Raw genomic sequence first — 22732 nt, forward strand, 5'->3', positions numbered from 1 at the left:
TTTTGTACTGTCCATATGAAGCTGCACAAAAATGCTCCATTAATACAAAAATTAATTAAGGAAAATATAGATGCATGGCATTTCACTCTCAGAGTCTTCCAATCCCAGAAGCAAGGCCTTTAAATGCTATTGATCCAATTTTAAAACACGTGGAGATAGAGAATTGCCTGGATAGAGTTCCTATAGTCTCTCAGGTATCTGCTCAGAAGCATCTGAAAACGTTCCCAGTCTTCTTAAGATTTGAGCACCAGGTAGACAAACACAAGCACAGAACAAAGAAAAATCAGACACAAAGAAGCTTAAGATATATGTTTGTGTATTCCTTTAAAGAATAAATAGCTTAAGCTATGTCCATTGGCGCAGTACACATTGGTGTTTTAGAGTGCAACCAATGTATTGTGTTTCATTAAATATGTATTTAATCTCAATCATCTTGACAATTAATGCCACATGGTAACTTCACCCCGGGCACAGGGTCTCCTGAGTAAGATCAAGTGGGCTAATTAAAGCATCGCCAAAAGAAGTCCTTTTATCAAATTTCTCACTATAATTAGAAGACAGGATGCTCATTTTCCCCGAGCCTGCATAACGAGCCACACACATACAGCTTCTGTGGTGATTGCAGTGAGCTGTATTTGCCAAACAGTGATTAAAAATTCTCATGGATGATTAAGGAAATTATCACTTTTTAGTTTAAAGCAGTTTTCAATACACATCCTGACAACCATGCGCTGCATGTCTGAATTCGGTTATTCGCAAATGTCAGATTTACGATATGAACATAAATTTGTGAATTATTATTTTTCTCGGAAAAGATGTGCACAAAAATGCACATTATTTAGATCAATTAATCAGACATCATTTGCAGTATGCAATTGTTGCGGTATACCTAGTCGGTGCCAGAGTAAAAGGTTATGGCTGGCATCTTTTAGCCACCAAAACGCAATATCAGGTTCTGTTTGATAGGGAAGCACCTGCTCTGACCACTGATCTGACCTTCTGGACACTACACTGACCCTTTCCCCAGGCTCAGCTTCAAAGCACCTGACTGGATCATTTCCATACACAACACATGTCTTAACAGTAAGCCAGTGGAATGAAGCACCATCAGAATGGAAACAACCAAGTCAGCAGTTCAGAAACTGCTTTGTTTTAATGGTCACAGATTTATGTGACAGCTGACCCTTTCGGCGAGAATGGTCTGCTCAGCAATTCAGTGTAGACATTGTAAGTGCACACCAAAGATTTAAAAAATAAGCTAAAGATAGCCACCATGCCTGTCTAATGATTAACCAAGTATACTGTGTATCATGGGGTAGACAAGGGATTTTTCCTTTAATTTGTAGCCTTTGCAATGATTAAATTGGTTGTGTAATATATAGTGATAAAAACTGTCACATAACTCATAAATTTTTACTGGACTTCGAACCCATAATCATAGATAATTACAATCTCTGGTAGCAGATAGCAAACTGACAGATCACGAACCGTATGCATTTTTTTTAATCCAATTAAATTAATTTTTGGTATATGTTTGTACAACTTGCTTAAAACTTCAGTAGACTATGAGCCTGCGTGTCCACTGTGGGTAGTTAGATTTAAAATATTATTTCAGCCCAAAACTACTTCTGATGTCTTTAATCATAAAATGAAAATAAATATATGATATCACAGAAACTCATCCATTTTCTATACCTGCTTAATACAATTTAGGGTCACGGGGGGGCTGGAGCCTATCCCAGCTGTCATTGGGCGAGAGGCACACCCTGTACACCTACATCCAGGTACACCCTGGACAGGTCTATCACAGGGTCACACAGAGACAAACGAGACACACAACCATGCATGCTCACACTCACTCCTAGGGGCAATTTAGTCACCAATCAACCTGACATGCATGTTTTTGGATGGTGGGTGGAAGCCAGAGTACTTGGAGAGAACCCATGCATACACAGGGAGAACATGTAAACTCCACACAGAAAGGCCCCAGCCAGGATTCGAACCTTGGAGATCACCGTGCAGCCCTATCACAGAAACATATTTAACAAAACATTAAAAAGATAATTCAAGCATGCATTGTTAGGCTAAAGGATTAAAAAGGTCAGGTTGTCAGTGCACTGCTGGGACTTTGAATTTTTGAATCTCGTCTTTTTACTTATGTTTCCCTCAGATCACATCTGATCACAAGTATCATCAATCAGTCGATCATCCCCAATGTCATTCTTTGCAATAGGATTTTGTTCATATCTCACAAATAAAACTGTGCCTTTCTTATTCTTCCTATTAGACCTGCCACTTTATCAAACAGTCAAGATTAATTTATGGAGGAATTTATAACATTTACTCAGTGTCAAGGTTTCACGTAGTCCCAGCCCATCCAGAAGTCAAAAAGAGAACAAAAAATCTGATTAGTGGAATAGTGATTATTGTTTTTCATTGTAGAGTTCTTGAAATCCAGATTTTGACTATATGCCAAGATTTTGAGCAATTACTCAGGGTGACCTAGCATCACAGAGTAACTGTAGAATAAGGATTTTTCACTCCCATTCTCTTGCTTTCGAGAATCTTTGGTGTTCTGTGTTTCTATACTGAATAAAGTCCACATAATCATGCAATGGAAATTCAATTTTGCACTGAAGACAGCAGTTTTTTCATAACACAGTAATTGTGTAAATATTTTCCATGGTGACACGTTGTCTGCCAACAAGGCATGTCATGCAGTTTAGCAGCAGTGTGTTCTGTGTGAAAACCACTCCCCTTTGACACAGAATTTGGGCATTTTAGTATCAGAGACCTTTTGAATACACCAAGAAGCTATGTAACACGCTTAGAGCAAAGAACCCACCCCTGAAAGAAAAAAAAAAGACAATCTGTGGCAACCAAGAAAGTCAGACAGACTGAACCAAGTTAAACTATTCCTATATCGGCAATAACATTTTTCTTTTTATTCACTCTTGACACTTTGACTGAACACACTCCCATGACCGTAGAATTGTCTCATGTGTCTGTTAAGAAGTCATTTTATTATGAGTTACAACTGACAGATATTCACATAACCACAAAAACAACATGGTATACTCAAGAGGCCATGATTAAAACAGAAGCTTTGGTGTTTGCTGTTACATAATTTATTCACGCATTTCTTAACCGTTATCCATGTTAAATCCGTGTGTATCTTCCTACATTAACAAATGTTAGATATTAATCCGTTAAGGAGATACAGGCTACAGATCAAAGCAAAAGCTTAGCAGTCAAACGTCAGGTTGGCAGCGTAGCTTATTTCATCTTGAAACAGCATGCATTTTCACACCGTTTCATCTACCAATCAACTTAACACATGCCTTGAGATGAATGGAATCCATTATCTTTACTTTACTTTGAAGGTCAGCCAACTAACTTTTAAAGTTATTGTCCAAAAAAGAACTCAGCAGTGGTGGGAAAGCATTTCCCCTTTCAAGAGCTCACTGGTTGTCTGAAATTTCTCATTTGGAGCTGACAGGGTGCTGCTGGGAACCGAGCAGCATCACTCAGGGACAGCGCTCTGGCTATGGCTCCTATCTCTCATTTTCTGTCTTCTCTCAAAAACGCCCCCATACCTACTCACACAATGCAACGACACTCAGCCTGTGCTGCAGTGTGAGCTCCCTGCTCATAACAACACAGCATGCTGGCAGACATACAAGAGACTTACTATAGCTGTGCAACTTAACGCATCCCTGTGCCAGGTGATGCTATAAAATCTGGTTCTTTCAATTGATGTTGGTAGTGGTGTTATAGCCTAAATGGGCAAAGTACTTAGTTGTATCCATCAGTTTAATCAAAATACAAACAAAACACAAACTCATATTGTTAATCAAAAGGATTTTATTAGGAAGCAAAGAAAATAGGATAAGTACACAAGATGTGTTTTCAGAATTTTAATCTGGCAAGGATTTGAAAGAGCGGTTTGGTAAATGTTTTTCTTTAACCCTGATGACATTTCCACAAGCCATGGCCCATGACAATGCCCTTTAGTCCTCAGACATTCATGAAGTAATTAATAGTTGACTTAGAGGGATTATGCTACATGAACATGCCTTTGTTTTTGGTGACCTTGGAGAGGTTGACTAATCTCTTTAATTGAGTAGTTGTAAACACTATTGTCCCGCTTTGCCCCAATGTCAGTTTGCTCATATTTGTTGACGGGTTCGCGTTAAGTATCTTAAAATGTTCATACAACAACTGACAGAATTATGACAATCTATTCATCTAGAAGCTATTTGACACCAAAAAAGCTGCCACCGTGTGAAATGCTTTGGATAAGGAAACCTCGCTTATAATTAATGAATTCAAAGCAAAAGAAGAAAAATAACTTTGTTTTGAAGTCACATGTAATATTTAAACTATGTTTTCAGTGTTGTCTTGTCTGAAGCTCTCTGCACACCAGCAGAAAAATGATACTAAATATTCATGCTTTAATAGTATTTCAGCATTTTACAATACGGTGATGGATTTCCCTGTCAATGCCCTCCTTGAAAATCCAGTTTCATACATATTTAATAAGGTCCTCTAAACAATTTTTACATTTTGTCATCTTCAATGATGCATGCCATCAAACTCTCAGGAAAAGTGCTTCATGCCACCTCCATTGTTCTAAGTGTCACCACGCCCAGATTGCTTGACTGCAAACTTTCACAGGTTTGTATTTATTATCAAATCTTTTTAACCTTGGCTGAGATGGATTGCTGCAGTCATGAAGCACCTATAATGGAGCATGTTCATATGATGTATTAGTAAACCAGAACATGAATTTGAGAGATATGATTGCAGCTCTCAAAAAAAACCTGTATAGAGACAATAGAAGTGCCTGATCTAAGTGGGGTTCATTAATCACGCCATCCCTGAAGCTATGCCAGTGCACGCTAAAGCTAATGTTACTCTTCACTGACAACAGAAGAAAATTAATGTAGAAGCCACATGTTCTAGAAATGAATCAATACACAAATGAGCACTATACAGCCGCAAATAACTTGCAGCGCATTCAAAGATATGTAAATTAGATGCACCTGTGTATACTGTGTACTATTTTTGCTGACATGGAAAAAAAAAGAGGTTTGCGGTGTGAGATTACAGCAGGCAGAAATCATCCCAAATGTGTACCCTCATGATTGTGTGCGCACCCGTTTGTACAATGGCTCGAGACAATGTGCTGGACCCAAATTAACCTGTGCAGCATCAATGAAGGGCCTCTGACAGTCGATTTCATCCTTACAGAGGCAGTATAACCCTGTTGGAAGCAAACCACCCGAAAAGAAAATATGGAAATTGACACTTAAGGTACAATGGCAGTCGGCATTCACATCATCTTTTTGTGTCCCTAACACACACTCATGCACACACACAGTCATAAAAATACATGTCATTTTGTGTCAAGCACTCTGATGTTCTCAAGAAAACAAGAAATTAATTCCTCCGAAATAGGATTCTGCTTTCTCAGAATTTATCTCGCCAAAATGGACACAGAAATAGATAACCGGACGGATAGATGAACACTTACAAGTAGTGCAAACACACAATAGAGAAAATATTAAATAGTCTAGCGAAGTATTATAGGGTCCTCTCTCCATCTGCAGCTGTGGACTTCAAGAGAATACATAAAAAAAAAATCATCAATTTTGGTAAGAGGATAAAGAAATGGTTTAAATATGTTTAAAGGAGTGCCTGAATATTTTATGTTTAGATCAAATAACACGTACAAATGTAAGACTCAGTCACTGTACTCAAAAACACGGGTATTTTGATAACTGAAGATTTTTACATCTCTATGCTCCTATCGTCCACATCAAAACACAGTTGGAACTTGGAAAATGCCTTCCAGTGTGGAGATTTTCTCTTTGTCCTGCTGTTACACTTATGTATGGACTAGAAAAGCAGGGTTAATGGCTTGCAATGTCAGACTGCATGCTCCTCAATAAAAGGACTAGTCTCCCCTTCTTTTCCATACCAGAGGCCGACCCAGCCAAGATAGCGCTGGTACCAAAGACGTTTTTCATGTTTGAAAAAAAAAGTTGCAATAGTGTCTGTATGCTTTCTTTTTTTTTTTTTTGAATATCCTTGTCCATATGTATTAAGCCTAAAACTGTGAATCCTTTTCTGCACAACATTTATCAGTAACCTGTCTTATGCCACAGATAACCCTGTAAAACAGCATTTTGAGAAACTGTCGTTTCTCTAAATTTGACTTCACTGGTAATTTGCTCTTGTAGAAAAAACGACCAATGATTTTGTCCGAAAAATAAGGGACACTGACACACTAGTAGCCTAAATGTGTTGGGCATAGAGATGTCTAGGTGAAGTGGAAAACTATTCAGTGTCTTGATTAATCAAAATATGAAATTCTTTGTGTAAATCATAGATCATGCATATCCTAATATGAGTCCATGCGAGGGAAGAGGGAAGGGTTAAGGTTAGGTTGGATTACCCTTGTAAAATTCATATAGGAGAAAGGGTTGTTGAGATTTTTTTCTGTTCTCTTGCTCTTTGATTATTAAAATTTCTAAGGTGTTACCGTCATATGTCACAGATTTATATGACATTTCTCCTCTGTTTTGTGCCACTTTGTTTTTTCTGCGCTCTCTCCTCAATCTCCCTGCCAATATTGATTTTCGAGTGCCATCCTGACATGCGTCTTAATTCCTAAAAAGCATCTCAAGAGGAGAGGAGAGAATAGGCTTGTCAGGGGGAGCTAAGATAAACAGGTCAGTCCTTTGCAGAAGTCTTTACAATATCCTGCATGTTTGAAAGATCTGAAAAAGTATTCCACATTGTGAAATTCATATGGTAAATATACAAGTTGTCATTAACACTTATCTAAGAAAGTGTAGAATTATTAAATAAAGCAGTGGACTATAACAAAGCAGTGGACACATGATTTATCTCTGCCATACATCATATTTAATTGACGGTGGTTTAAAATAATGGCTCCCGATCAATGATGTCTTATCTTGTTAAATACCGGTTGCCTTGACTCATCTACTTGTGGCTCTTCCTCCCCCTTTTCTGCTCAGATCTGTCTTTTTAAGCCATACCTGAGCTTTTCAGCCTCCCGTTGGGTTATTCTTTTTTCTTTTTGTAAACATATCTCCGTGCTCTCCCCCCTCTCTACCTTACATCGTAGCTCTTCCAACAAAGGATGTGAGAGAGAGATGCAAAGACGAGACCAAATGATGCTCCTACTTTTCTCACTTTGAGGTTTTCCTGAAGCATACTCTATTGTCACTCCTCAACCCCTCTGTGCATTTAAATACTACTTTCAGGTAGTACTTTCACTAAATATTCACTTAATTTTCACAAGTTGTGAAAATTGGGGTCTTAAAATCGAATTCTTGACGAGACATATTTATATGAGACATATACACAGAAATATAGAAGAAGAAAAGGGCATTTGGGACTATTCTCCTAAAACAATCCTGTTCCAGGTCACAGAGGGTTTTCAGTTTCTGAGTACCATACCTGCTCCTTGATTGTATTTACCTCCCCTGATATAAATCATCCAGGATTTCCATAGTTCAATGTCAGATCCTTATTATATCATCTCCGTGTTTCTTGGTCTTTTGTCCTTTCACCCCAGCATAGTCTCTTGTTTCCAAAAGTTTCCCGCTTCAGCAGTGAGTTTTGTTTAGTTTGAATAAAGCTTCTAATTTCCTGTACCTGTCTGGCTCCTACCTGTTTGGCCCTACACCTCCATTCAACATGTCACAGGAGGGTTGTAGTTTAGTCAGACAACTTTTATTTAACAAAGCAGGCAGTGTTGAAGGGCAGCTGCAGCAGTGGTGGCAGCAAGGATGAAGCAGAGAGCTTCCCTGCTTAAATAGACCCCCCAGATTGGAGGGGTGCTGTTAGGGTTTGTGGATTTTTGTGAACTTTGGTGTTGTCTTGGTTTTTTCTGGGTTTTGTTCTTTCCTGTTTGTTTTTTAGTCATGGGTTTTTATTACGTTGGATTAATGTTGAGTCTTTATTTGTGATTTTGTTTATCGTACCATTAGTCTTGTTTTTCTTTCTTTCTTGTTTCTTCAGGTTCTTGTTCATTATTCTCTAATTTTTTCCTTAGTCTTCGTGTCTGGTCATTTGCTCCATGCTTTCCCCTGTGTTAATTGTCTCAGCTGATGTTCATTCACCAGTCACTCTCCTCTGTATTAAGATACCTGTTTGTTTTAGTCATTGTCAGGTTCTGGCTGTTTCGTCTTCGTTGCTTCATGTTCATTCTTGTCCTTAGACACAGTCAGGTTTTGTTATTTATTAAGGTTTGGTTTTCTCACACTTGGCTAAATGGCTTTCTGGCTGGGTCGTGAATTTTATCATGGTTTGGAATAAATCAAGCTCTGTTCCTCCTCAACTTCCTGCCAATCTGTGTCTGCATTTTGGATCTTCTCACCACCTCTCACCTGTGTGCATTTGATAAGTGGCAAGTAGATTATGAGACAGATCACGTGGGTGGCAGCAGAGCAGCTTGAGTTGCCTGCCTGAACTGGCTTGTAGGCGTCACTCCATATGTGACAAAAAGCATGGTTGCTATGTACGTGTAGACCAAATGGTGTTACAAATTGTATGTAGCCAGAATCATGTTTAATTGACAGCTGGTCCAGTTCCTTCATGAGGGCAGTCTCCAGCATATAATGTCACAATTTTTGGGGGGTGAATAAGATTTTATTACAAATATATAACTATATTTATATATAATGTATTTAGAGACATGTTTTGTTTTTAAATTGTACTTTCTACACACTTAAATCACAGAGCTTGAAATTGACATTTTAGCTAATTCAAAGATCCTCTATGGAATCAAAACAAAAGCCCTCATTCTTGTTGTAACTCAAGTCAAGCCTTTTATTGCCTTGTCTGGTAGTGTTCATTCAAGTAAAGCACAAGTTGATTGATATGTTATTATGTTGGTGTTGTACAAAAAACTAACTGCAGTGCTAAAGGTTTTTGTTTGCTTGTTTTAGAATGTGAAAGGTGAACCTTGGAATCACTTTGAAAACTCACATTTCCAAGGAGAATTTTTTAAAGAACAGAGAGTTTTGTCCCTCTGATTGTTTCCTCCTTATCAGTCTCAAAGTACATTTGAAACACAGGAGATCTGCATGTAGAAACAGTGAATGACAAGTATTCAAATTTTACTACCTGGTAACAATAGTGTGTGCATTTTAGAGGCACTATGCTGAGATTTAAAAAAAAGATGTATATTGCTTTATCTGTTGATACAATACTAAAACTACTCAACTTCAAGATTTTGCCATCTGCAAAGTAATTAACAGAGATAACGTATAGACTTCTAACCTCACTCTAACATTTAACTTCAAAAGCAAAAAAGACCATTAATTGCTTTTTATGTTATGTTAGAGCTTCCTTTTCTAGTTTCTTATTTAGAATAAAAAATCTCTTCCCTTCTCTATTTTACTAGTTTTAAATGTTAGCATTCTGAAAATGATGACAAAGAATATCTATCAAGTGATCAACAGGTGAAGCAGGCACTTGACAACACTGTAACAAACTGACTGTTATGGATAAGACAAAGTATTATTAATGTCAAATAAAGAAACTCAAGCTCAGCCAGATGCTACTTGCTGCTGCCAATGGTATGATGATAAATACTGTGAATAGACCAGGATTGAGAAGACAAAGACTCTACTCAATGTGTGCCTGCTATCCTATAATCGAGTTCAAATTCCATTAACAAAGCCCTCTCCTCAGCAAAATTTCCCCCTCATTAAAAGGTTTAGAGACTGCACTACTTTCCTGTATCCACTCCCACTCGAACATGCTCTTGCCTAATTCATTTACCCATGCTTCCTATACACACCAACTGTATAATTGCAGTGGTAATGAACGTGCAAAAGCAGCAAATTGGTATGGGAATAACATTAGCAACCCAGCAACGCTTACTGCTCCCTCTAACCACAATCCCACAAAAACAATGCAAAGACCCCCACCCCCCGACCTTCCCAACACATAAATGCTGAGAAGCCACTGGATGGAAACAGAAGCATCTGCTCTGGCAGCACAGCTCAGTTTCCTGGTCTCTCTGATTTAGGCTGCTCTTTTTCATTGTGGAGCTGGAGCTTCTGAGGTTAAAAGGTGGTCCAAAAGGATCTCTCTCTCTCAAAAAGCAATTACCAATGATATTCTGACGTTGCATAATGATATTCTTTTTTACAGCAGGGTTACAAGGTGATATTAGAGCCAAAAAGGGTGCAGTTTTGAAATAAGAATGGAGGGATGGATAAACAGTCCAAGCCTTGGAAAAAAAAAATTTTCATAGAGATGAGCGAATCATCACCTGACATGAGGGTTGGGTGTTCCTCCGCTATGAGAGTTATCTTCATTTTCAAAGGTGCAGTTTTTCAACATAATTTTGAAAGGTTAACACATACTTCATCAGAATGTACCACATAGTAAAATCTCCACAATTATTTAATGAACTGAATGAAAAGTCTCTGGTCATCAGAATCCAATTAAAAATAGTTTTTGCTAAATTTAAATGGAAGCTTACCAAATCACATCAAACAAGTATTTACTTAAAGACCAGTCTTCATACAAAAAGCATATAATCAAACCAATAGTTTGTGACTACATCTTACCAATGGTTATCTTTTTTTAATCCTTAAATTTAGTGAGCAACAGTTCCTCAAATGTAACAGATACTGTTACTGAACCTGTTCTGAAAAATGTTAAGTCTCCATCTGCCAAAAGTGTTCCAACATAATGAGTGCTGAATCCTTTTTAGTCATAGCACTGCCAGGTGGCATCTTCAGTAAACAAGTCATGGAAAAGTTGGAAAAATAGGGTAATTCACCTTTTCATGAAAATAGAAATACAGCCAGAAGAAGTAGAGGTGCCTGCACAAATTCTACTCTGAAGGAAGTTGGAGGTTAGTTTGTTCCAAGTATCTTGGAGAACATACAACTGTCCTGTCAGTTTCTACCACTTTCAATTGCTACTGCCCCTTTATCTATTCCCAGACTGACTCTGAGATCAGGGCCCTCTGGGTGCCACACCATCTGTTGAAGGGTCATGTTCTATTCTCTGCTGAAGATATTTTCTTTATGACCAACACTGTCAACTTTGGGTCATTGTCATGCAGCAATGTGACAGCTGAACAACATTTTAAGCATCCAAAACAGTTTAAGCTTTGAAACAACTGCACAAAATGTCAACAACCTGGTAATACCATTCTTGGAGCCAATCCTTCTCCTTTGGGTAAAAATTTCCATAAATCATTTTATAATTTCATCCCATCCGTATCCATTCTTTTCGTGGAGAGGAGTAAGGACTTGCTGGATGTGGTGTTGGTTCCACGGCTGTGAGGTGCATGAATGCCCAGTCAAAAAAGTGTGAAATTAGGGAGGTTAAAGAACTAGAAACTAATAAGGCCTACTGTCAAACCTGACCATCTACCCATCCATGTTTCATACCAGGTTCATCACTTTATTTTTTTTTCTGCTGGCTGCAGAATGGATCGGGAGAAAGAAATCCCCCTATGCTCTTCAAATCAGTGAGTTGACTTTTCACCAGAGTACGTACAGCTGAAGATATTGCAAGCAAGCCAAGCAGAAAACTAATACTGAGGCTGTGGTAGTTGCCACAGACAGCGACAGCTGCCCTGGTAAGTCTGACTAGAAGTGCCATTTCTGCTGCTCATTTGATCTCTACTTAAACGAGCTACTGTCTGTACTGCATGGTTAAAAACAACACGTTAACCTACAGCAACCTTCATGTTGGGGTTGCCTTGTGTTGAGTATGGTAAAATTTCCAGTCCAAAGGATCGTTTGGTTTCTTTAAAATGAGGTTCTGTGCTTAACTTATGAGCGGTCAGGGTCTTGCCTACAGTAGATGATAGTTGGAGCACTCTTAGTTTAGAGAATTAGAAGCTTCCTGAAACGAAAGCTAAAAGCTTTAGTTTGTGTCTAGGAAGCTAGAACAGAGCACCTAAAACAACTCAAAAGTTTAATAGTGATTTGAACAAACACTAACCTGGTTCTGCATTACATTATTACATGTAGTGGGTCTGAATCCATGTCACCAAACAGAAACTCAGAAGATTGGAATGCAGTGCATATGGTTTGGTTACGTCAGTGTCTATGATTAGGAAAGGCTATTGACATAACAAATGTAAAGTAAACAAATGTCTGATGCACAAGTAATGTGGTGTAAAAAAAGTCAGAAAAAAGCTTTTGCGTGAACTGCAATTAATTTGTTTTTCAATTTGAGTTGTGCAAATAATTCACTCCTCTGTTGGCCCTACTGTGAGTATATAGCATACAGCTTTGGTTTGCCCCACAGAAAACCTGCTTCTCCATACTAAGTGGTTTGTGACTGCAGTCTACTGCAGATAAGACACTGACTATTCATAAGTACTCTATACAATCCCAGGTCGAAAAAAGAAAAGACATACCCCTTTAGCTGCTGCTCATTGCTGAAAACTTGTATTAACTCTGACACAAGGGGTAAGGAGAGACACAGTCAATGCTGTAACTAAGCATCACAACCTGGTCTTAAATTCCACTTTTGAAACAATGAACACATTGAGCAACATTTAGCTAAAAAAAGAAAATAAATTCTGAAACCTGGGTCCAACTGGACAGTTACTGGCAATGAAATTCATTCACTGCTATCTGAAGACATTCCTCAGATGCATTCAACTTCCTAAAGCAGTCCACAACCACATCAACTACAATGCCACCTTCTTAGAGGGGGAGACTTGGCTGGTGAGGTAATTGTACATTCATACTGAGCATATTTTCATTTTAAGATATTTCATATGGATGATGAAATATCCAAAAATGTAATAAAGATGTTCAAAGATGTAATAAATTTAACATTTTCTTTGATTAACATGGCAGGCATAGAATGTATCACGTTTGTAAATCGTAATTACTTGACTCCACCAATATACAAAGGTAAAATAGCTTTACAAAAAACATACTGTGTCTGCATAGGTGGATCAGAAATCATTGAACAACATAGATAGACATGTCATGAGCACGTGTTCAGGATGAACTTGTATTTTTATTGAAGTTCTCTACCAGTAATCTCAGTGGTTTTATATCAAATGTGCCCCAAATTTAATACTGTCTTAACTTCTAGGTATAGCTCTCTGTTCCTCTAACCCAATTATGTGGTGCACTTTGCTTGTAATAAGGCAAAAGCCCTAACTTCATGTTGGCTTGCATGTGCCTTTTTCTCAGAAGGGGATGCAAGGGTAGGGGGTAAATTGCCCTCATTTCCCCTGAAATGGATCTCAACAAAATTTACCATTATGGGTTTGGTGCTGTACCATTGCAAACATCCTTGTGTTCTATGTATTTTTATATTCTTATTTCTATTTCTTGTTTTTGTTGGTTTTCTTGTTACTTTCACTGTGTCTGAAACTGCTATACATGAAAAGTGTGCGAACCTTTATACTCTTACACATACAGTATGGCATATTGTGTATGGCATACTGTGAAATTAAAGGTTATTTCATGCATGCATGCTCTTTGCAGCCCATTCTGTAAAATCTTATGTAATAAGATTGTGAACTATGATTAATGGCTATTTGCCTCTTCCATTAGAAATGAAACAGAGGACAGTGTGTTATTGTAAATGGAGTGGAGACCTCGTGCATCCAAAAACAGTTCTGTTTTACTGAGTTTTGGGGTATTTGGAACTAAGTGTCTGGCAGCAGCCCTAAATTGTTGCTCACCCAACCTTGGGAAAAGAGCACACTGCAGCATGATTACACCTCTCACATTTTCACAAACTGTCACAAAAAGTAAGTAAAGGACGCACAACAAGTAAAGGACGCACGCTGCTTCAGGGGAAAATATGCATACTAAGATATTGTCTCCTTTGAAAATACGTCTGAGATCTTTTATGGTGCCTTGACTTCATTGAGTGTGGTCTTTGCAATGCTAAGCACAGCAATATGCCTTGCAGTAGGTTAGAGTGACACTGTCAGTACAGATGGATGAACTTTAGTCAGCTATCGCTCACAAGTGACAAAACTTGTTAGGATCACTTAGACAAATTTGGTTTTGGCTAGCAGTCACATATGCTTGATAAGTAATGTTACCAAGGCAAGGGGTGTAATGTAATCATCATCATCATCAAAATGATCATAATTACAACTTTACAACACTTTACTAGCGTCTGAATCAAAATCAAGTTTAAACAAAGTACATGCGACTTGAAGGGCTCGGTTTGTCACAAACAGTGGTAAAGTATTTTGTTGGCTTAGTGCATTGGGAGCTTTTGGTAAGACACTTAAACTCAAAAAGTTAAAGGAGGATATCAAACATTTGTCTTCTAAAAATGACTTGCACAAGGGGGTAGTGTGCTAACAGATGAGGTGAATTGTTGTATTATTATGCAAGATTTAATATTAATTTGTCATTTACATTACATTAGATAAAAAAAAGTCTTCATAGTAAATTATCATTGAAATTCAGTTCATCCGGAAGTGTCTGGACATAGTAATTAATGTGGACAGTTTTTCAAATTACACAGACATGCAAAAATACTGTAGTGCAATGCAGTCACTCTACCAGATAAGCTGCGGCTTAACTGATAGACTGGTCATCTTCTAACCAGAAAGTCAGTGGTTTAGTGTGGGATTGAAGGTTTTAAAAGCACTGCATACTACATGATTTAAGCTATTTTTAAGAAACAATAGTTTTGCAGCCATCCATTTTCTAAGTCCACCTAATTGAATTCAGGGTCGCAGAGGGGCTGGAACCTATGCCAGCTGCGATTGCCTAAGAGTTGTGTTGTACCCTGGACAGGTCACCAGTCACTCGTAGACCAACACAGAGACAAACATGCACATAAAGTTACTAAGTAATCCAAGATGGTGAGAGATGGGTTTGGACAGTGGGAGGAAGCCGGAGTACCCAGAGAGAATCCATAAGGAGAACATCTCAACACAGTGAGGCTCCTGCCAGGATTCAAACCAGAATAGTTTCATATTCTGCATTTTCTTTAAGTCCTTTGCTGTCCAAAACCTGACTGCAAAAAAGAAAAATTACACCAAAGTTTACTTTTACCATCACACAAAGAAAGCACACTCAGTAATAAATATACAAAGATACATTCACTAGATAGGAGCTTCCACCATTGAAATTACTGTGATATCACTCATTACTGCTTGTCTCTATTTACTCTGTGCCACCACTTTGTTAATTTGCTACTGCGTATTCTATCGGATTCAGAGCTGAATGGACACTATGGTGACTGATTCCCCATATATCGGTACAAAATGTTTGACCAGGAGTTCCACTGTTTTAATAGGCAGTTTTAATGTAACGTCAAATGTATTATTTCTTCCAATTCTTCATGGTTGCAAATTTTTTTTGTTTGTTTTTTTCATTCATGTATTGAACTTTTTTTATGTCGAGCACCTTTATTGTTCAAAAAATTGAGCCAATTTCAGTATTTATTTTTCAGCAAAATCATGCTTGACCATTTGAACAGGGCCCCTAAAATGTTACTTTCATACTGTATTCTTTAATGCAACAAAAGAGAGTCATCACAGGCACAGTGCACTGTGCAGTGGAGTAAGTGAGCCTAATGTAATTTGGAGAGCTTAGTTTTACAGTGCATTGCAATTTTTTTTCATCAGAGTGAATTATCGTGTTTTTGCATGTTGCACATGTTCTCAGCGATGTGATAGAGTTCCGGATGGGATGTCTCAGCCAGGACCCTGTTGTGACTGATGATGAGTGTACTTCTTTCAGCACAAGCAGCTGCTTCATTTCCGCCATCTACAACAGCTTCTAGAGACATGTGCAATGGTCACAGATATGTCAGAGATTCCTCTTAAGGAAAATGAGAATTATACCGGTCTCACATCTCTCCATCCGCACATGTTGCACAATAAAAAGCTGCACCTCTGTTAAACAAGAAAGATTTGACTGGCAGCAGCTGATCCTTGGTTACTGGTACAGTAGGGATCTGGCTGACACCAGAATTGTTTTATTATAATGTGTTGGAAAAGTCAAGAATATAGTGAGGTAAGGCTTAATTATTGTTATCCAAAAGGTCACTCACTCAGACACCTGCTCAGTTCTGCACTGGTTGTCCTCTCAGTCTTAGTTTGTCTCTGGCTAAATCTGCACACACCTACCATAATTATAAAACAGTGCTTTTTAGAAATATATTCATAAATGTAAATCTTTGACCTATTCAGTGTCAAAACTACAAATGGGTTAATTCAGTAACTACTGATTTCATATTCTCACTTAGAATAAGAGTAGGTTTGCCACTTTCATGATGTTTCAACAAGTTGACTTTGATTCATTACTTATGATTTGAGGCTGGTATATAAAATGAATACAAACATGCTTGAGAAGTCATCAGGAATGGGTGTGGGCGGTCAACAACCTGCAAGATGCTCTGTTCGAACGTACAAAAACAGGTAGGGAGCCATACGGACACCACTGGAAACCATTTCAATTAAACTGAGTATTTACACTAATCACTTCTCTTAGATGGCTTTAGCCATCTGGCAAATTGTGACTGATTCAAGGCAACCATCAACATAAGTGTTTCTTTTGCCAAATCCATATTAGCTGTGACACCAGGAGGGACCACAGGAGGGTTCCTGCTAGTTGTTCATGGTTAATTAAATTTGTTCATTGTCTCCCTCCCTAATTTCACTTACTCATATTTTTTTAAATGGTGGATCATCTCTCAGGTGCAGTTATCCCACTGGAGATCTGCAACGCTTCTAAACTCAGAATTCAATTCACTCTTCGTGTGGTATGAAATAAATGTAGATGCTTTGCAAACATTTAGCCAAATTATAAAAGCCCTATATGCATGTTGTTTATTGTTGAAAGCAGAACCATGTATAATCTTAGCATCAACATCCCACAGAAAGCATATAGAAACTGTCACAAGACATAAAAGGTCAAGTAAAACACATTCTCAAACACGTCTTTCTGCAATTTCTTTTAACTCCAGGTGAAATAAAACTCCAGGTGTTCTAATTCTCCATGAGTACACTTCAAAAAAAATGTCTGATGTATTATATATTTATATTTACTTTACATACAAAATAAAGTGTTTATTACTGGTGCTTCTGCTGAGCGTTCGCACAAACCATAAGTGCAAGCAACAAGGAAAGAATGTATTTTCTTAATCAATAAAATGAAGGTGAGTGAATTCATTAATCTAAAATCAATCTCTGCAGATTGATTTTATTTTAGATTTAGGGGTGTGCAAACGGTTTTCAGAAGTGTCTGAGGTTAGCCATGAGAAGTGTTCATACATAGTTTATGTTTTACCAAATTTTGGGTTGTTCCTGCTTTATTCAGATGTTCCTTCCAGCAACATAGTCAGTATGTATCTGCATCATTGATGGCTCCTTTTCTGCGGGAAGAATATCTACCATGCTGTATGAGGTAGGCAAGACTGTAAAAACTGAGTTATGGGAACAATGATCTGTCAGTTATTGAGGTGCTAATCATGGCGGACATGACTGACTTTGTGACATTCAAGAGATTCTAGAGATCTTACAAAAGAAACTGAAAATATGTCAGAGCAGTTTTATTGGAAATCCAGCTGGATTAATTTACACTTGTAACGTATTATTATTCTTTTGACAAAAGATAAAGTAATTTCTTGTAGTTACTCTTTGTTGTTAATGGCTTCTTCTTGTGTTTCGGACAAGAAGTGTGGGGCATACACATAGTGCCTAGATAAGTTTGAGTCTGGTCTGGTCTATAAATGCAGGAATAATTTGACTTCAAACCTTATTAGCTGTGTGTATTAGCCCTCTCTTTTCAACTCTGAAAATATCTGTTTTATGTCATTTTGGTCATGCAAAGTGTCAAACAGTTTAATTTGGTTTTGTTTTGATTGTTATGCCACTTTTCTAAAGATATATTTAATCTACTGATTACAATAATAACACTTTTTTTCCACCATTAATAATGTATGCATTAAGACTGCAAAGCTGTTTAAACTGCAAAATGCTGAATAGAGAGAGCTACCATTTTTCAGATGAATTTTCCTATACCGGCATTTTCTATGTCTGTGATATGACAGCCTTTCTGTTTACTATGTATGTAACAGGGGGTATGCTGTAAAGGAAAAATCACCCTAATCCTAACTGGGATGCCATGCTGTAGAGTCTTCTTAATGTGTAATATTACTGGATTACTGGATCTACAGGCAGCTTAGTTTGTTTGCCCAGAATAGGGTGATCATCCATGACAAGCAGGTGTATCTGCCAGTCTCCAGCTTGCTACAGCATTAACAAGGTCCCCACTTGGGAGCAAACATAAAACATCAGACCCAAGGGAGTTTGGGCTTCCGATTGAGGAAGATATACAACATATTTCTGCCAAGTCACTTAGAAGACAAATAATATATGATGTGTGAGAACAAGTTTTTAAGAAATTTCATTTTGATTTTACAATGGTCAAATTGCATTAAAATGAGAATAAGATGGATTTTATAGCCCGTATTTTGAAGGCAAGAGATATTGGAATTTGTTACACATTTTTACAACGAACAGAAAAGGTTTGATCATATGTGCATTATAAAGAAAAGAGAATGATTGTTGCATACATCTGCAGGTGTTTTGTCATTTTCCCTTCTGTTGACATTCACTTTGTGTGGTTACTGGCATTTTACAAGTTCATTTCAACATATATTCAGGGGTTTTTTAAGTGGGTTTTTTGCATAATACATAGAGTAAAGATCCAAAGTAAGTCTTCAGAGAATGGAGTATGCAGTGGTTTAAACTGCCTGCACATGAAATCTGCAGCTTAATGTATTTCAGTCCTCACATAGTCCTGTATCAGCACTTGGTATTACCTTCAGTGTGTCAGTGAAAAGCCTTCTTCCTGGCACCATCAAAGGAGGGATAGGACTTCTGAATCCGCCTGTCAAAATTCAAATGGACCCTTTGGGAGTGGTGTCATTCATCTCTGTTGAGTCAATAGCTGGCAGCTCTGTCCCTCCATTGATTATCAGCTGCAAGGCAAGGGAAGAGAGACGACATGTGGGCCTTTTGTTCTCTCTCCTGAAGGGGACTGCCAGCAAAATAACTTGCCACAATTAGAATCCCAATACATCAGCTGGAGTTTACTTTATGGTGGAGCCAAACTGTTATCTGACGCATTTGATGAAGAAGAGAAGAGATGTTTATTGAGTCATAAACTACTTCCTTCAATTTTATTTGTTCTCTTGATTTTTCTGTTTGCTTTGAATAAATTGTCTTTTCTCAACAAGACACTATTTATGAAATTTAAGATTTTACTTAATGTACTATCCTAGTAAATTTATTTGAATAATGGCAAGGATAACTGTGTAAGTAAAATCATCATGAAGATTAGTTCAGGGCTGTATATTAAAGAAAGGTCAATTGCAAAAATCAACCCAAAGATCAGTGCACTTGTTCTACTTTAACCCCTCAGATGATTGCTGATCTCTATGAATTAAGACTCCTTGACAAAGCAGGGAGCCAAGCGGAAAAGGGTAGAGCCTGGAGACATGAACTTCAGCTTGAGCTGTCAACTTTCATAGCCTCCTGCAGAATAAATAAGCTAACAACCTGTCATAACATTAGCAAGTGAATATCTGGAGATTTGGAATCCAAATGCGTTGCCTTGATTGCTAGTGTTGTGCTGAATATGGCAGCATTCCATTCAATATGATGTGGACACAGATGGAGTTGGTGAAAGCTGGCCAGTCAGTCAGTCGTCTCGACAAAAAGTTTTGCAACTACATGAATATTCTATTTCAATCACACAAAAACAGCCAGTGAATGCCGCCACAGCAATGAGTCGCAGCAAAATGGGAATGGGAATGAGGTCAGATTTCACCCTGCATTCATCGAGTGAGGCACCGTACCTGTGTTTAATGTGAGTAGTATACAGAAAGAGGGATGGATGGATTAATGGATAGATGCAGCTAGTAATTCAGGCTCTGCATGGAACCTAATGAGGGATAGAATTCACAGAAACCAATCTTTTTCGTCCCCAAGTTGAGGGCTCCACCTCTTTCATAGAGCTTCACTGCCCTCCAACAGGTCTGAAGGGTACTGCAGCATAGCTTTGGATACTCTAGAGCTCCCAATATGACCCAATTTGTATGTTCTGAAATGTAGATACTCCAAAAGCTTTGTTGTATTAGCACCACTTATAAACAGGTTTCTCTTTATTGATGTATGCACGCATATTGTGAAATGGTCAATGTAAAGATTTGCCCCACAATAATGTATAATGCCAGAAGGAGAAGCATCACATAAATTCATTAATCCAATCAATATGATGAACGAGGGATGCCAGGCATTCTTTCTGCTTTGCCAGGTTTTACATATGATATGCTTTAAGCCCTAAAGTGAAGCTGTACTTCTATTCCAGGGGTCACAGCAGGACACTTGGGTATTTCCAGATCTATTGATTCACTTATTGAATTTATCCTGATAAAAAAAAAAACAGATGATGATGACTTCAACCTGTTTCATCAATGTGGGAAGGAGCAGTTTTGCATCTCAGTGTTTAATTTTATGAAATAATTATGGATTATGAATTGAGTTAAAAAAAGCTGGCGGAAGAGTTTTGTAATTGCAGTTGTTTTATTTGAACCAGGCTAAAGCAATATTATCACCTTTACTGCTTTAATCCTTTCCAAACGTTTATAAATTATACAAATCGTATCTTCAAACATACAAGGATTCCAGAGCTAGTTTTCTTTACCTTCAGATCACACTTACAGTATTGTGCACCCAGCACATCTCATGCATAATTGCTTTTATCACTGAATTATTCTTACCACCTGTTCTGAGAAATTCAGCATTCTTATCAAAACAGGTCAAACACAGCATGAGATTTGTTTTCCAGCAGCATGTCCACGTTTAATGGAATGCACCACTTTTCCTCTTCAGTTCTCTCACTCTGCTGACAGCAGGCGAAAACACAGCAGATGGTAACATCTGTAAACTTTACCACAGATGTCACACCATTGCACGATCTCATTGCATATGGGCTTCATACACTTCTCTTTGTATCCCAGATCACAAACTTCTATTTCCTTGCGAATGCTATATGTATTCAAGCTGCACTTGTATTGGAAAACATAACAAAATCCATGTTGGCGTGCTCTCTAAAGATGCGTTTGCTCACCCTTTTTTTAATGTTACATTTTGCTCACCATCTTTATTGTGGGGACAACACTACCGAACAAAGCGTTTCTGCGTCCCCACAAAACCAGGGGAGATTTTCATTCACTCTCTGCGATTCTAAATTGGCCCCAAAGAGTGAATGTGAGCATGCATGTTGTATTGTTATTTTTGTTAGGTCTGTGATGGACTAGTGATCCTGCCAGCTGGGCGGCTGGGCAGCCAAGATGAAGCAGGCAGTGTTGTATATGAACACTTTCAAAATTATGATCAAATGACTGCGTGCATAAACAGCTTTCTTATTCTATCTGAATATTGAACTGGACAAGGCTCTTTTTAATTAATGGACGTGAAATGTTCACTGCCAACTTTAGCATCTTTGATGGAGGGTTGTAACAGCGAGTCTAGCTTGTGCGATTTGTCTGTGCAGTGCAATATAACTACAATGTAACTACAACCACTTTCTATTTGTTGACTTGGAGTTGAACATCCTGCATACTGTATATATGCTCTCTCTGCAATGCATCAGTGTTGGCTGTATCACCCTCGTTCTGCTGCCTATTTGTTACAAGCAAATGTAGTGCAATGGAGACATAGTGTTGTATGATCTATTGCTCAACAAACTTCTTGTGTTGAAAACCCTCTATCGCTTAACTTATCAACATTACTGGTTATTTTAATTTTAATTTAATTTAATTTTAATTTAATTTAATTTTAATTTAATTTAATTTTAATTACTGGTCATGTGGATAAAGCCACTAAACCACATCATAGTACAGTTTTAAAGATACTTTTCTGAAACTGATTTGAAAGACAGCAGTTTATGATAATTTTCTTTACATAATGAGGTTGAAGCAGAATCTCTATAATAAAATATTATTGTGAATGTGACTTTAGAGTGCAAAGTTGCTGCATCTCAAATGCCCTATATAAAGAGGTCTATCTAAAAGTAGGTATGTATTAAAGAAACATCGTTATTTTCTTTATCACAGTTTGATTTAGTATATTTTGATGGTTATTTATACATGGATAAATGCAAAGATGTGTATGTGTCTGTTCACTTTGCCATGTTGCCCATGTTTCCAGTCCTCCAAAACACTCCACAGCACTATGTACAATATTAGGGGGATAATTCAGAGGAGCTCATTAAAAAGAATGAGAAATGAACATTAGAAATTAAGATGAAGTAGCTTATCTTGGGACTTTTCCACATTATATAATCCCCCAGACATTCTGATGAGAGCATGTTCTTCTAAAGTTTAGACCCAGAAATGCCCTATGTATAAAAAGGGCCCATTAATAATGTTACTCCAAAATAATCCAAATGCTAGAGTCCCCACAAACCAGTCTTTTTTCAGTCTTTTTTGCACATAGTACATAGCACATTTGGTTACACAGTATACACTTCAAACAAAACATAGTTATGCGGATGATATCTAAAGTTTGTTTTTATTCTTATGGAAATAAGATTAAGAATAAAGTCTGTTCACTGTAATGACTCAGACTTGTCCCGAGGTTCTAATTAAATACATTTTGGAGACATATTTGAGAGTAGAGATCACAAAGAAGCATAATTCTTTTTTG

Source organism: Leuresthes tenuis, unplaced genomic scaffold, assembly GCF_036924035.1.
Source record: "Leuresthes tenuis unplaced genomic scaffold, fLeuTen1.0.hap1 SCAF_5, whole genome shotgun sequence".
Taxonomy (NCBI): domain Eukaryota; kingdom Metazoa; phylum Chordata; class Actinopteri; order Atheriniformes; family Atherinopsidae; genus Leuresthes; species Leuresthes tenuis.